The 14315-nt window shown below is 39.2% G+C and overlaps 1 protein-coding gene and 1 pseudogene across 1 annotated transcript in view; one reads left to right on the plus strand and one right to left on the minus strand.

Moving 5' to 3' along the window:
* Spen (spen family transcriptional repressor) overlaps window positions 1-14315 on the minus strand; it is a gene marked incomplete at its 5' end in the record, with an annotated part of 63826 nt that overhangs the window by 37611 nt on the left and 11900 nt on the right.
* Window positions 13578-14065, plus strand: LOC102018433 (annotated as a pseudogene).

The following is a 14315-nucleotide window of genomic DNA, read 5'->3' on the forward strand; positions in this document are numbered from 1 at the left end:
AGGGGAAGGGAAAGAGAAAAAGGGGAAGGGGAAAGGGAATGGGAAGGGGAAGGGGAAAAAGGACTGGGGATGTAAGCTCAGTGGTACAGTTCTTGCCTAGCATGTGTGATGTGTGACTCCCTGAGCCACCCAGTACTGTGAAATAGAGAAGTGGGAGGGGATATCACAGAGCAATATAACACTTCATTGATTTTTTTTTTCAGCACTAGGAATTGAATCAAGAGTGCCTTTACACTGAGCTACACTCCCTGTCCCTTTTTTATCTTGAAACAGAATCTCACCAAATCATTAAATTGTGATCCACCTGCCTCAACCTCCCAGAGGCCTGGGATTACAGGTATGACTGACTCAAACACAAGATATTTAGGTGATTACTCTAACTTTTTTTTTTTGTCTTTTTGAGACAGGGTCTCGCTATGCAATTCAGGCTGGCCTTGAGCTCACTTTGTAGCCAAGGCTGGTCTCAAACTCGCAACAATCCTCCTGCCTCAGCCTCCCAAGTGCTGGGATTATAGGCGTGCACCACCACACCCAGCCTATTCTTCCTTATTAATAATGGATTATTTCATAAAAATCTCAACATAATTCCCAAACTTCCCCCCCAAAAAAGTATATCAACTTATGAAATTAGACTACTCATGGCGAAGCTAGGATCCAAAACACTCTGGCATCACTTGATGTTGAAAAATATGATAAAAAGATAAAATGCAAGGCAGGTGTAGTGGTGTATGCCTGTAATCCCAGCACTTGGGGAGGCTGAGGCAGGAGGACTGCTGCAAGTTTGAGGCCAGCCTGGGCTACATAGTGTGTTTGAGACCAACCTGGACTACACAGAGAGATCCTGTTAAAAAAAAAAAAAAAAGATAAAATGCCAATAGCTTTTTATAATGTATACTTTGCCATATCAATAACAAGGTCAAAGAACTTTACAGACAAAACTGTTTTGTAATTTTTAAACAAATAATGAGTGACATACTTAATAGCTATACGTACTCTACAGAGTAAGGTTTTACCTCAATGAGAAGTGTTTATAATGAAATGGCTTCCTTATACAATATACCTAGGGAGTTGAGATGATACTTTACTATTACAGTTAGATTGCTCCTTATCCAAGAACACTGTCCAGAAGAAATTAGTAAAACTTCTATTTCACATAAAGAAGCTAGCAGGGTACCGTACTTTTATAACTGAGACATTTTAAAATTGTCTTAAAAATGGTGATACAATGAATAACAATAAAAACAATCTGATTCAAAACTGAGCAAACAAGCTGAGCACAGCGGTACACACCTATAAACCAGCAGCATAGGAGACTGAGGCAACAGGATTGCAAGTTTGAGGTCAGTCTAGACAAGAATAGAAATTGTCTCTAACTAACAAACAATAATGGGTATGGAGGTGCATAGATGTAATTATAGCACTCTGGGAGGCTGAGGCAGGAGGATTTCAAGTTCAAGCCCAGCCTGGGCAACACAGTAACTGAGCAAGACCCTGTCTCAGAAAGTGGTGTGGGAGTGGGAGAGGCTTAGGGAGAAGGCCCTGAATTCAATCCCCTGTGTCCAAAGAAAGTGAAACAAGAAAGAAAAAAAAAGTCCCCAAAGTAAAAACAAAAAGTAAATATAACATAACAAGTATTCTCAAGAATATGAAGAAACTAGAATACTTTTGCATTATTGATGGGTGGGCAAAATGGTACAGCCATGGAGGAAAACAGGGTAGCTCTTGGCCCAAAAAACTGAACACAGAATTACTAAATAATCCAGCAAATCCATTTATGGTTATATAGCACCCCCCCAAAAAAAAAATTTGAAAACAAGGACTTGGGCCAGGGATATAGCTCAGTGGCATAAGTGCCTGCCTGGCAAGCGCGGTCCTGAATTTGATTCCTGGAACCAAAAAGAAAACAAGGTCTTCACTGGATATTTCTACACCCACATTCACAGCATATTCTATAATCAAAAGGTAGAAATAACCCGTCTCTATCAATAAACAGATGGATAAACAAAATGTGATACCGTACATACAAAGGGGTATTATTCAGCCTTAAAAAGGGAATCTGAGACATGCTACAATATGGATGAAACCAAAAATATACTAAATAAGCCAGACACAAAAAAAACCCACAAATATATAATTCTGTATAAAGAACAAGGGTAGTCAAATTCAGACAGAAGTAAAATGGTGGCTGTCAGGGGTTGAGGGAAGAAACAGGTGGAAATTACTGTAGAGTGGATACAGAATTTCAGTTTGGAAGGATGAGAAGGTTCTGGAGATGGCGGTGGTGATGGCACAGTCTATGAACATACTCAATGCCACAGAACTGTGCATTTAAAATGACGTAATGACAGCCGGGCATGGTGGTGCATGCCTACAATCACTCAGGAGGCTGGTAGGAAACCCTGATATATCTAACAAGGTAGATGCATTCTGAAAATATGCTGAATGAAATGAAGCAGGGGACAAAGGACAAATGCTGCTTTGTACTACATATAAAGGACAACTGCAGGAGTCAAAAATTTGTAGACAGACGCTGGGGATATAACTCAGTGGTAGAGAACTTACTTGCTTAACATGCAGAAAGCTCTGGGCTTGAGCTCCAGAACCCCCCAAAATTTTAAACATTCCAAAGTTAAAAAAATCAGAGACAGAAAGGAAAACAGTAGTTCTTAAAGGGCGAAAGAGAGCGTAATGGGAGTTACTATTTAATGATGAGAAAGACGGACAGTTGGATGAAACTATGTTTAAAATAGCACCGAAGTACAACCTACACTTAAAAATTATTAAACTGGTTAGCCAGGTGTGATGGCACACGCCTGTAATCCCAGCAGTCAGGAGGCCAAGGCAGGAGGACTGCCGTGAGTTTGAGGCCAGCATGGACTACATAGTTCAAGGACAGCCTGAACTACATAGTACAACCCTGTCTCTAAATAAACCAACCAACAAACAAACAGCTAAGTTTTATGCTGTATATCTTACTACAATTTAAAATATATTTAAACTTTGTAAACTCTGGCATTAAAAACATAATATGGTAGTTTCAGATAACAATTGTAGCTCTGACAATAACAGCACAAGTGAACTGAGGCTTTGCTTTTGTCAATCATATAGCATTTACTGGTGGGCTTTATTGAGCACTAGAATTCCCTAGTTGACTTTAAAAATTATAAATAATCAACTACCAAAGACTCCATTACAAGAGCTTGTTACCATTTTATGTTCAAATTTTTGGCTTTTTTTTTTTTCTTTTGGTACCAGAAATCGAACTCAGGACCTCAACTAGCCAGGCTGGCGCTGCACTGCCAGCTGCAAGCACAAACCATCTACTACTTGGGGCACTTCATTTTTAAAGGTCTACAAGTTACTCAGTAAGTAAGAAATCCGCCCTAATACGGTTTTGCTTAAATGAAACAATTTTGCAGTTTCTTCCAGTGACAGTCTGGCCCAGACTTTTGGCTTTTTGTTGTTGTTATGGTACTGGGGAATAAGACCCAGTACCTAGTGCATGCTAGGCTGAGCAGTACCACTGGGCTATACCCCAGATATGGTCACATGTCAATATGTGATCAGATTCTGCTACAGACTTTATTTTTCTTCACAGTACTAGGGATGGAACCCAAACCCTTGTGCATGCTAAGCAAATGTTCTACCATTGAGCTACATCACCATCCCCAAAGATTTTGGCAAGTACAAAAATCATAGTGGGTAAGGCCAGAAGTGGTGGCACACACCTGTAATCCCAGCACTTAGGAGGCTGAGGCAGGAGGAGCGCTGTGAATTCAAGGCCAGCCTGGGCTACACAGTGAGTTCAAGGCCAGTCTGAACTGCATAATGAAACCTTGTCTCAAAAAGATCAAAAATCAATCAATCAGTCAATCAATCATAGTGGGGAAAGGGCAATAATTATTTTTCTACATATTCTCACTGTCCAAGACAACGGTGGTCCTAGAGTACTTTCTCTCAGTTTAAATTCCAAAGAGCTTAACCTGTGGGGTTATTACATGGTTGGCAATCCCTCAGCAATCAGAAAACTCCCTACTAAAGTAACCAAAGAAAAAAGCATTGAACATGGATGCCTTCTACACAGACGTAAAGTCTGCTCAAGAAACAAATCCTTTCTCTCAGTAGATGTCCTTAGAACATCCCAAAGATGCCTTATTCAGGAGATCATCAGACAAGAAAAATCTAGTCCCAATTTTAACAGTAGGATTTGCACATTCCCTCAAACATGTACTATTTAAAATCAGACAGATTTCTTATATGAGCAACTGAACTTACTTATGAGTTCCAAAAAATATAAACCAAGAAAGCACACAGATCAAGCAAAATGTTTTATTCTAAGACAAGCAACTGATGGAGCCTTCCCCAAATCCACAAGTAAACGTGAACTTTTTGCAATTTAGCTTTGTTGCTAAGCACATATCCTTCCTACCTAGAATACAAAAGAAGTTTGTTATTTCCACTTCTAAACTCTGTATTTGGGCAGTTCCTGGCCCAAACACTCCATCTGCAAGCACAAACCATCTACTACTTGGGGCACTTAATTTTTAAAGGACTACAAGTTACTCAGTAAGAAATCCCACCCTAATACTGTTTTGCTTAAATGAAACAATTTTGCAGTTTCTTCCAGTGACAGTCAAAATGGCCCCAACCATCCTAATGACAAAGTACAGTCAGATGGTTATCTGCCTCTCCTTCAGGACTGAAATAACAATCACAAAACTTCCCTGGTCTTGGCCACCGAAACTATGTCTAGAATCAATACACAAGTTTGTTAATTGTTTTCTAATCCCAACACAACCCCACTTTATGTTGAGACATATTTTTATACCACTAACAAAAGTATCAGCCATCATTTTAAAATGAATAAAACAATATAAATTTGCCCTGAACAATACAAAAATCTGTTGAATGCCAGGCATGGTGGTACACACCTGTAATCCCAGTACTGGGGAGGCTGAGGCAGGAGAAATGCCATGAGTTCGAGGCCAGCCTGAACTACATAAGTGAGACCATGCTTCAAAAAAGCTGGGTGTGATAGCACATGTGTGTAATCCCAGCACATGGGAGGCTGAGGCAGGAGGATTGCTGTGAGTTCAAGGCCAGCCTGGGCTACACAGTGAGTCCAAGGCCAACCTGAACTACATAGCAAGACTGTCTTTAAAAAAAAATCTGTTGAAAACTAGAATCTAGGGCTGGGGATATAGCTCAGTGGCATGAGCACCTGCCTGGCAAGTGCAAGGTCGTGAGCTCAATCCACAGTGCAGCAAAAAAAAAAAAAAAAAACTAGAATCTAGAAGTAGTTCAGTTAATATTTTAGGTATAAAGTCCAGAAAGCCACTTCCATTAATCTAATTTCCAAAGAACAGAAAGGTCTGAGAAAGAAAACAGACTATTTATATCTTAAAACCAAATGAAATGCACTAAGCTGATGTACAAGTTACTCTGTGAATGAGTAATGAGTTTGCTTCTTGAACAGTGTTGCCCAACAGCCTTTTTTTGTAGACAGAATCTCGCTATATAGTTCACACTAGCCTTGAACTCACTATGTAGCCCAAGGTGCCTTGAACTCCCAGGGATCCTCCTGCCTCAGCCTCCCAAGTGCTGGGATTATAGGCATGGGCCACCACACACAGCTCCAACAAACATTTAATACTATATGCCAGAGGACCAGGGATACAGCTCAGTGGCACAAGTGCCTGCCTGCCCAGCGCAAGGTCCTGAGTTCGATCCCCAGTACCAAAAAAAAAAAGTAATAATAATATTTGCCAGAAATGTAGTTCAAAAGTTTCAAATAGCAACATTTATAATAAGTAGAAATAGGTGAAATTAATTTTAATATTTTATTTAGCCTAAGAAAAATGGGGATTCGAGTATGTAATCAACATAAAACTCAATAATCTTTTAAACTTCAAATCTTCAGGTCTTTTAAATTCAATGTTTTTCTGAGATAGGGCATTCGAGTATGTAATCAACATAAAACTCAATAATCTTTTAAACTTCAAATCTTCAGGTCTTTTAAATTCAATGTTTTTCTGAGATAGGGTCTTACTTCAATGTGTTGGGGGGTTTTCTGTTTCTTCTTTCTTTCTTTTATATTTCTGAGAGTTTCACTATGCAGTTCAGGCTGCCCTGAACTCACTTTGTAGCCCAAGTTGGCTTCTTACTTGAAGTGATCTGCCTCCCCCAGCCTCCCTAACAGACATCAGCACCACCACGCCCAGCTTTTGTTTCTGTTTTTGACAGAGGATCTAGCTACGTAGTCAGGTTGGTCTTGAACTCACAGGATCCCCCTACCTCAGCCTCCAAAGTGCTGGCATTAACGCCATGTGCCACCACACCTGGCAATGTGTATTTTTTAAATAGTTCTGAAATAATTTCATAAGGTAAAAATAATCTATTTAAAAGTGAACAATGGATGGTTTTTGGTACATTTACAGTTATGCAACCATTACTAGTACCAAAATTTAGTACATACTCTTGCCCTCATTTAAAAAAAAAAAAAAAAAAAAAAGCATTTATAACTACACACAGAAATTCCCCATTCTCTCCCACTCCAGCTCCTGGTAACCCCTAATCTACTTTGTGTCTCTACAGATATACCTATTCTAGACAATCCCTATAAAAATTTAATCGTATGTGACTGACTTCTTTTAGTGTGCTTCTGAGGTTTGTCTATGTAATCATAAGGCTCAGTATTGATACAGAGAATAGCTACATTTCTTTTTTGTTTTATTTTTTGTGGGCCTGGGTATGAAACACTGGTCCCTGAGCATGCTAGGGAAGCACTCTACCACTGAGCTACACCCCAGTCCCTAAGCACATTTCAGATGCTCAATATCCACATGGGGCTAGTGCCTACAGTATTAGGACAACCTAGTCCTAGAAGCAAAAATCTCAATAAAGCCTATCACCCTTTAAATAAAAGAACATGTGGGCCATTACAATATTGAAAAAAATCCTTAAGCATGGCCCCAAATACATGTGTGTGTACTTAATAAAGAAATACCACTTATGAGCAGTAACGTATTAAAGGTGTATTACATCTTAAAATAATTGTTATAGCATAAAAACTATTAATAAACTGGAACCTGGACATGGTGACACACACCTGTAATCCTAGCACTCTGGAAGGCTAAGGCAGAAGGGACTCAAATTTGAGCTTTAGCCTGGGCAACTTATCAAGATCTTTTCTCAAAATAAAAATGGCTAGGGATGTAGCTCAGTTCATGGGGCCTGTGGGGGACTGACATAGTCTCTGTCATCTTCGTAGTCACGTATGTCTTAATTCCACAACTCTCCAACAAGTGAACAGTGTAATTCATGAACATATAAATTTCCATCTTAAAAGCACAGGCAGAAAAAAAAAAAAGCTGAAAGAAAAAAAAATTAGAGAAGAGACCTAGGTAACAGTTCAGTAGTAGAATGCTTATCTGTTGCCTGGCTCCTGAATTCAATCCCCTGTAACCCCAAAATAACAATAATAATAAATTTAAAAATAAAAACAAGACAAATACCTTAAAAAACTTTCTCTTAGTTCAGCATATTTACTACTTCAAACTTTAAAAACAATCTGATAGTCATTTAAACATGATCAAAAATCCACACAAGCCAGGTGTGGTGGTGCACACCTGTAATCCCAGCACTCAGGAGGCTGAGGCAGGAGGATCATTGCGAGTTTGAGGCCAGCCTGGCCTACAAAGTGAGCTCAAGGTCAGCCTGAACTGCATAGCGAGACCCTGTCTCAAAAAGACCAAAAAAAAAAAAAAAAATCCACACAGAATTGCACCAATAATTCACACAAGGAAAAAAAAACTTTACTTAATGGCAGTAAGAAAAAGTTAAATGGCTATTAACAAAGTCACCCTACTTTACTGAACTATATATTGTTTTCCCACATATTTGTAAGAAAATGTTTTATCAATCGTGTCATATATGAGCCCAAGGCTTTCACACTGAGCTAACACCCCAAGATCCCCAGCCTACCTCCTCCCCCTTTTTATTTTGAGACAGGGTCTTGCTAAGCCACTGAGTTGACCAAAATGGGCTCAAATTTACAATCCTTCTGCCTCAATCTCCCACCGCCTTGGGATTACAGGTATACACTACTATGCCCCACCTTGGCATGTATTTCTAATCTTCTCTTCTACCCTAAAGAAAAGTTTTTACAATATGAGTCAGATTCTTAGGAGAAAACTTATTTTGTTGTGGTGGTTTGGTTTCTTTTTTTTTTGAGACAGAGTTTCACTATGTAGTTCAGACTGGGCTCAAACTCATGGCAATCCTCTTGCCTTAGCCTCCCCAGGGCTAGGGTTACAGAGGCACCATCACATCCAGCAAAAACTAATTATTGTACAAAAAAATTTTAAGAGCTATTTCACTTACTATTTTATTGACTATGAAAGTAGTTTTTTTGTTTTGTTTTGTTTTGTTTTTTTTTGGTCTTTTTGAGACAGGGTCTCACTATGCAGTTCAGGCTGGCCTTGAGCTCACTTTGTAGCCCAGGCTGGCCTCGAACTCGAAATGATCCTCCTGCCTCAGGCTCCCAAGTGCTGGGATTACAGGTGTGCACCACCACGCCAGGCTGAAAGTAGATTTTAGAAGATATTCTCTAGAGATGACTTTACATAATTTCTAGCAGCGGTTAAGTAGCATGAGAATGAGCAACTAATTAACTTCAGTATGTAAATTATCAGAGGGTACGCTTCCCATTTTGTAACAAGGGACGTGTATAAGTCCTCCTTGTAGATAAAAGCAATCACAGAGTTTTCACTGATATTTTTTAACTGAGGGCAGAGAAGGGTCTCTGGCTGAAATCTTGGCTAATTCTGAACTTCAGAAATTGGTAATGTTTATTATAAATAAGAATGCCAGCCGGGTGTGGTGGCTCATGCCTGTAATCCTAGCACTTGGGAGGCTGAGGCAGGAGGATCACTGAGAGTTCGAGACCAGCCTGGGCTACAAAGTGAGCTCAAGGCCAGCCTGAACTGCATTGTGAGACCCTGTCTCAAAAAGACCAAAAAAAAAAAAAAAAAAGCCTACTGTCCTTCATTTCATGAACGACTAAGGCATGGTGAAATTGTATCGTAGCTTCTGAAAACACCACAGAGATTCCAAGCAACACAATGCAAGAGGGATTAAAGAACAAGACCACCAATTCTGCTCTAAGTAAAACAACTGACACAGCTATCAACCTCATTCCAAAAGTTTAAAACATAAATAAAGCTATCCGTTTTCTACACAGCTATACTCTGGTATCCAGTAAGTCAAAAATAAATGTATTTTTATTTGTTGCTTTACTGGAATATATCTGAGTAACTTCATGGTCTTCTCTTATCAGAAATCGGGCCATGTTTAATCATTTAACTGTCCTTTTTTTCAAAGGCACCTTATGCATGAAGTTGTCATTGTATTAAAATTCGCAACTTAAGCATAATACATGGTTTTTTTTTAAAGGGATTTACACATTTTGTTTCCAAGTCAAACAAATAAACCAAGTGTGAGTGGCCCATGCCTGTAATCCCAGCACATGGGAGGCTGAGACAGGAGGGTTATTGCTAGTTTGAGGCCAACCTGTACATAGTGAACTCAAGGCCAGCCTGAACTGCAGAGCAAAACCCTGTCAATAAATAAATAAATAAATAAATAACAACCAAGTCAAACAAGTACGGCTTTGGCCCCGTGGTTTTTTGCTTTTGTGTGTGTGTGTGTGCTGGGGATTGAACCCATGGCCTTGCACATGCTAGGCAACTGCTCAATCATTGAGCTATATCTCCAGTCCTGGCTTGGCACTTTCAATTTTAAAATTTTTGTTCAAAACCTTAATCCACTGACTCAGTTTATTAATTTTTAAAGCAACAGTAATTTTTTCACATCGACATTAAATTAAAACACATAAGGAGCTGGGCATGGTGGCGCATACCTGTAATCCCAGCACTTGATAAATTGAAGCAGGCAAATCACCACAAATTCAAGGCCAGCCTGGGCTACATAAAAAAGTTCAAGGCCAGCCTGCACACATAGCAAAACCTTGTCTCAAAAAAAAAAAAAAAAAAAATCAAAAAATTTTTAAAAACCACAACGTACCAAATCACAAACCTATTTTAATATCTTCCGCCAAATTAACCAAAACAAACCCCAACACAACCCAAGAGTAAGAACAAACAGGTAAGGAAGAGATAGGCTAACCTAACTAAAACAAAATTCCCTAACCATGTTGTGAAGCTACCAGGCAGTAGTAGAGCAAAAGCAGCCTTTCAAGCTTTAATTTCTATTTTTTTTCCCCCCAGTGGTACAGGGAATCAAACCCAGGACCTTACACTTGCTAGGCAGGTGCTTCTGCCACTGAGCTATATCCCCAGCCCCTCAAGCTTTAGCCTCTAAAGGGGCAGAAGACAAAAATTACTATTGGAGCTAAGGGTCAACAATGGAAGGATATACTCAAAATCACCATCTAGTCTTGGGTGTTTACCCTTGCTAGATCCGAAATACAGCACTGCTTCCCACAAGCATGCTGGGGAAACTGGCAGCCCTGGGTGGCTGGTGTGGGCAGCACCACCCAGACCCTGCCACTGCCTGTCCAGTCACAGAGCCTGGGTCCCGCCCCTGGGCTGCCAGCCTGGCAGAAACACTGGCAAAACAAGGAAGCCCAGGGAGGTGGCAAGCAGCCAACTCAAACTGGATGATTCCAGCTTAGGCTAGCTCAAGTCATAAACAAGCACTTTCCAGCTTCCCTTATAATACTCAGAGGCTGGCTATCAGAGTACACAGTAAACCATGTGCTCTCACCACTTGGGTCTACCTGATTCCCATTTTCCTAGAAGTATAGCAAATAATGTACATGGGTTAGCCCAGCACCTGTTTCCAAAATGGACCACCTATACATAGAGGAACTGCCCACAGACAAGACCTACACTTCTCAAAAAAAAAAAAAAGGCTTACTAAAAATGCTGTGCTTGACAGCACTTCTGGAAAACCAGAAAGGAAATTAACCTGTTTACAAATCTCCACAATGAGCGGTAACCCCACCGGAGCAATTCCTAACACTCTGCATTCCATATTTAACATCCAAAAAAGTTTGCTGGTTAATATGACCCCCAAAGCCAAAGCTGTGAGCTGTGAGCTGCATAGTGACAAACAAAGCAAACCACACAGCAGCAGAAATATGCAACGTGCAGAAATATGCAACATATTTCAAAAATATGAGCTCTTCAGTGACCTCTGCAGTTTGCCTGCCCCAATGAGTGGGAAAAGATTTTAAATATACATCTCTTCAAAGTACACACTGTTAAATGCTCATTCCATGCTGCTAAATAGTCTAAAATTCCATTAAACAGGGAATGAGCAAATGCTTCTTCTTCTGGAAAGCAACACGTACTTAAGACAGAAGCAAAACCTACCATTTCTAATATGCCTGTTATTTTTTTCCAGGAACTTCTCTCCAAGTGGGGCAACTTTTCAAAGAATTACATACAATTATTTTCAAAGAGAGAATATTGTCAATAAAATCATTAATTGGTTTCCATCAGAAGTAACAATTGCAAACTTCAAGAGAGCAACTTCATTGGACAGCTGGAAAGGTCCAGAGCAATGAGTACATTTTATACATAACACTAATTTTCATCAAAGTATTCTCCCTTTTGAATTCTCAGTTAGTTTCAACTATATATATAAGTGAACCAGAACAAAAGACAGAAACAAATCAGCTGTTTGAAATGCAATATGTAATTTACTTAGATTTAAATAAGAAAGCAAATACTTGTATTTTGCCTATGTAAACTATTTCCATAAATGAAAATAGAAAGTACAAGATAAATGAAGAACATCCCTAACAACATTGACTGGGCCGAGATACAGCTCAGTGGCAGTGCACACCAAGGCCCTGAGTTTGACCACTAGCACCACACGAAAAAATTATTTTTATCCTTGACTTTGGCCTCTTAGCTGAAAAGGTTTATAGTTCCTCCCTGAAAATCTTCTGAATGCTCCCAAAACATATACTTCATTTGTTATTTCCAAAGGAAAATATACCTAATCACTGATATTCACTATATAATTTTCTTTTTTTCTTTTTAGTTGATAAGTAAAGAATTTGGTCTCAATACAGGATGTTTTCTCTTTGGTACTCAAAGAACCTTTCAATTTAAGTGATTCATCTCACATTGTCATGTATAATCATAGTAAAAAGAAAAGTTTTATATTATAAAGCCAACTTAATTTGTACTTTCACTTCAATCCTATGCAGCTACAAATGGAACAGCCAGGAAAAAATAAATTATGGCTTTTAATCACAAATATCTTAAATAAGGTTAAGTTTCAGTTGCAATAATGTTTCTGAGATTAAAAGCTACTACTTTTAGTAGTACTTTCTTCTGCTGTTCTTTTTTTAAACCCAGGGGGTCATGGTGGCGCACGCCTATAATCACAGCATGCAGGAGGCATCTCTGCAGTTTGAGGCCAGCCTGGGCTTCATAGTACGTTCAAGGCCATCCCGAACTACATGGCTGAGACCCTGTCTCAAAAAAAAAAAAAAAAAGGAATAACAGTATAACAAAACAAAATTGCTTCTCTAACTGAATCTTAAAAGTATTACCTACCCCTTATAGGAATAACATCACTTGATTAAAAAAATTCAGACAGGGCCGGGGGTATATAGCTCAGCAGTTTAAGCGCTTGCCTGGCAAGCCTGAGGTCATGAGTTCGATTCCCAGTACCAAAAATAAAAAATAAAAATAAAAAAATTCAGACAAATGTGTTCTTATGATTAAACAGTGTTAAGACATCACACACACGTCACTCTACTTTTAAGAACAACCTTATTTAGTATATATATTAAAGCTGCTGAAATATGTGGTAGTTTCTAACACAAGATATTACCGCAGAAAACTGAACATACATTCTCCCAATTAACACCTGAACAATCACGCCTATAGAACTGGAAGACATACTCTCATTCTGAGTTACCATCCCAATGCTTTCCCTTGTTTTTTCAACCTCAACCATATTCTTTCACAATCCTGCAAAATAATAGCAATTTTAAACATTTTTTTGAACTTGGAAAATCATCTCCCACAACTAAAATAAATGAACTGCAAATCATCCACAGGAAAAGACCTAAAACTTCCACTCCTACAGGAAAGAAACCATTATCTGTAACACTCCGATTATTCACAAAATGATTTGCAGATCTGGTCTGCACAGGGGGAGAGGGGAAGATTGCTTTGTAGACTAGGGACACTCATGCTATTTTTTTTTTCCACCAAAAGGATCGCATTCCTTTCTATAACCCTTTTATGTCTATTACAAAAAAGTCCAGAATTTAGGGGCTAAGGGTGTAGCTCAATGGTACCCTAGCATGCAATCCCCAGTATCACAGAAAAAAATTGTCTAACATCAGTAAAAATGTGTTAGGGCTGTAGAAAACTTTTGATGTAATTTACTCAAAACATAAAACTTAAAAGAAATCTACAAGGGGCCGGGGATATAGCCCAGCAGCACAAGTGCCTGCCTGGCAAGGGCAAGGTCCTGAGTTCAATTCCCAATACCCCTCCCCCAAAATACAGACAGCCTTTTTAATCAAGATGGCGCCAAAGGCAAAGGAGGAAGCTCCTGCCCCTCCCAAAGCTGAAGCCAAAGCAAAAGCTTTGCAAGCCAAGAAGGCCATGCTAAAAGGCAACCATAGCCACTAAAAGAAGATCTCAAGGTCACCCACCTTCTGCTGTTGCAAGACACTGAGGCTCTGGAGGCAGCTCAAATACCCTCAGAAGAGCACCCCCAGAAAAATAATATTTTCCAAAGGAAAATATACCTAATCATTATGCCATCATCAAGTTTTCCCTGACCATGGAGTCAGCAATTAAAAAGAAAGAGGACAACAACACATTCAGTGGATGTCAAGGCAAATAAGTACCAGATCAAACAAACTGTGAAGAAGCTCTATGACACCGATGTGGCCAAGGTGAAGACCCTAATCAGGCCTGATGGAGAGAAGAAGGCATATGTTAGACTGGCTCCTGATTATCATGCTTTGGATGTTGCCAACAAAATTGGGATCATCTAAACTGAGTCCAGCTGACTACTTCTAAACATACATTTCTTTTCTCCATTAAAAAAACAGAAATATACAGACACATTCTTCAAGTAATACCAGCAATGAAAAATATTTTCATTTCCCTTTAAGTATTAGATTGTTCTAATGCAAAAGTAACAAGAGGAGGGGTGGGGTCAAAAAAAAGAAAAAATACTAACAGAGGAGAGAGAACCATAAAACAAACCTTAACAAACCATACGAACGAAAAAGTCTGATTGCTTTAAATTTT

Source organism: Chinchilla lanigera, unplaced genomic scaffold (genome assembly GCF_000276665.1).
Source record: "Chinchilla lanigera isolate Chin_1 unplaced genomic scaffold, ChiLan1.0 scaffold00126, whole genome shotgun sequence".
Classification (NCBI taxonomy): domain Eukaryota; kingdom Metazoa; phylum Chordata; class Mammalia; order Rodentia; family Chinchillidae; genus Chinchilla; species Chinchilla lanigera.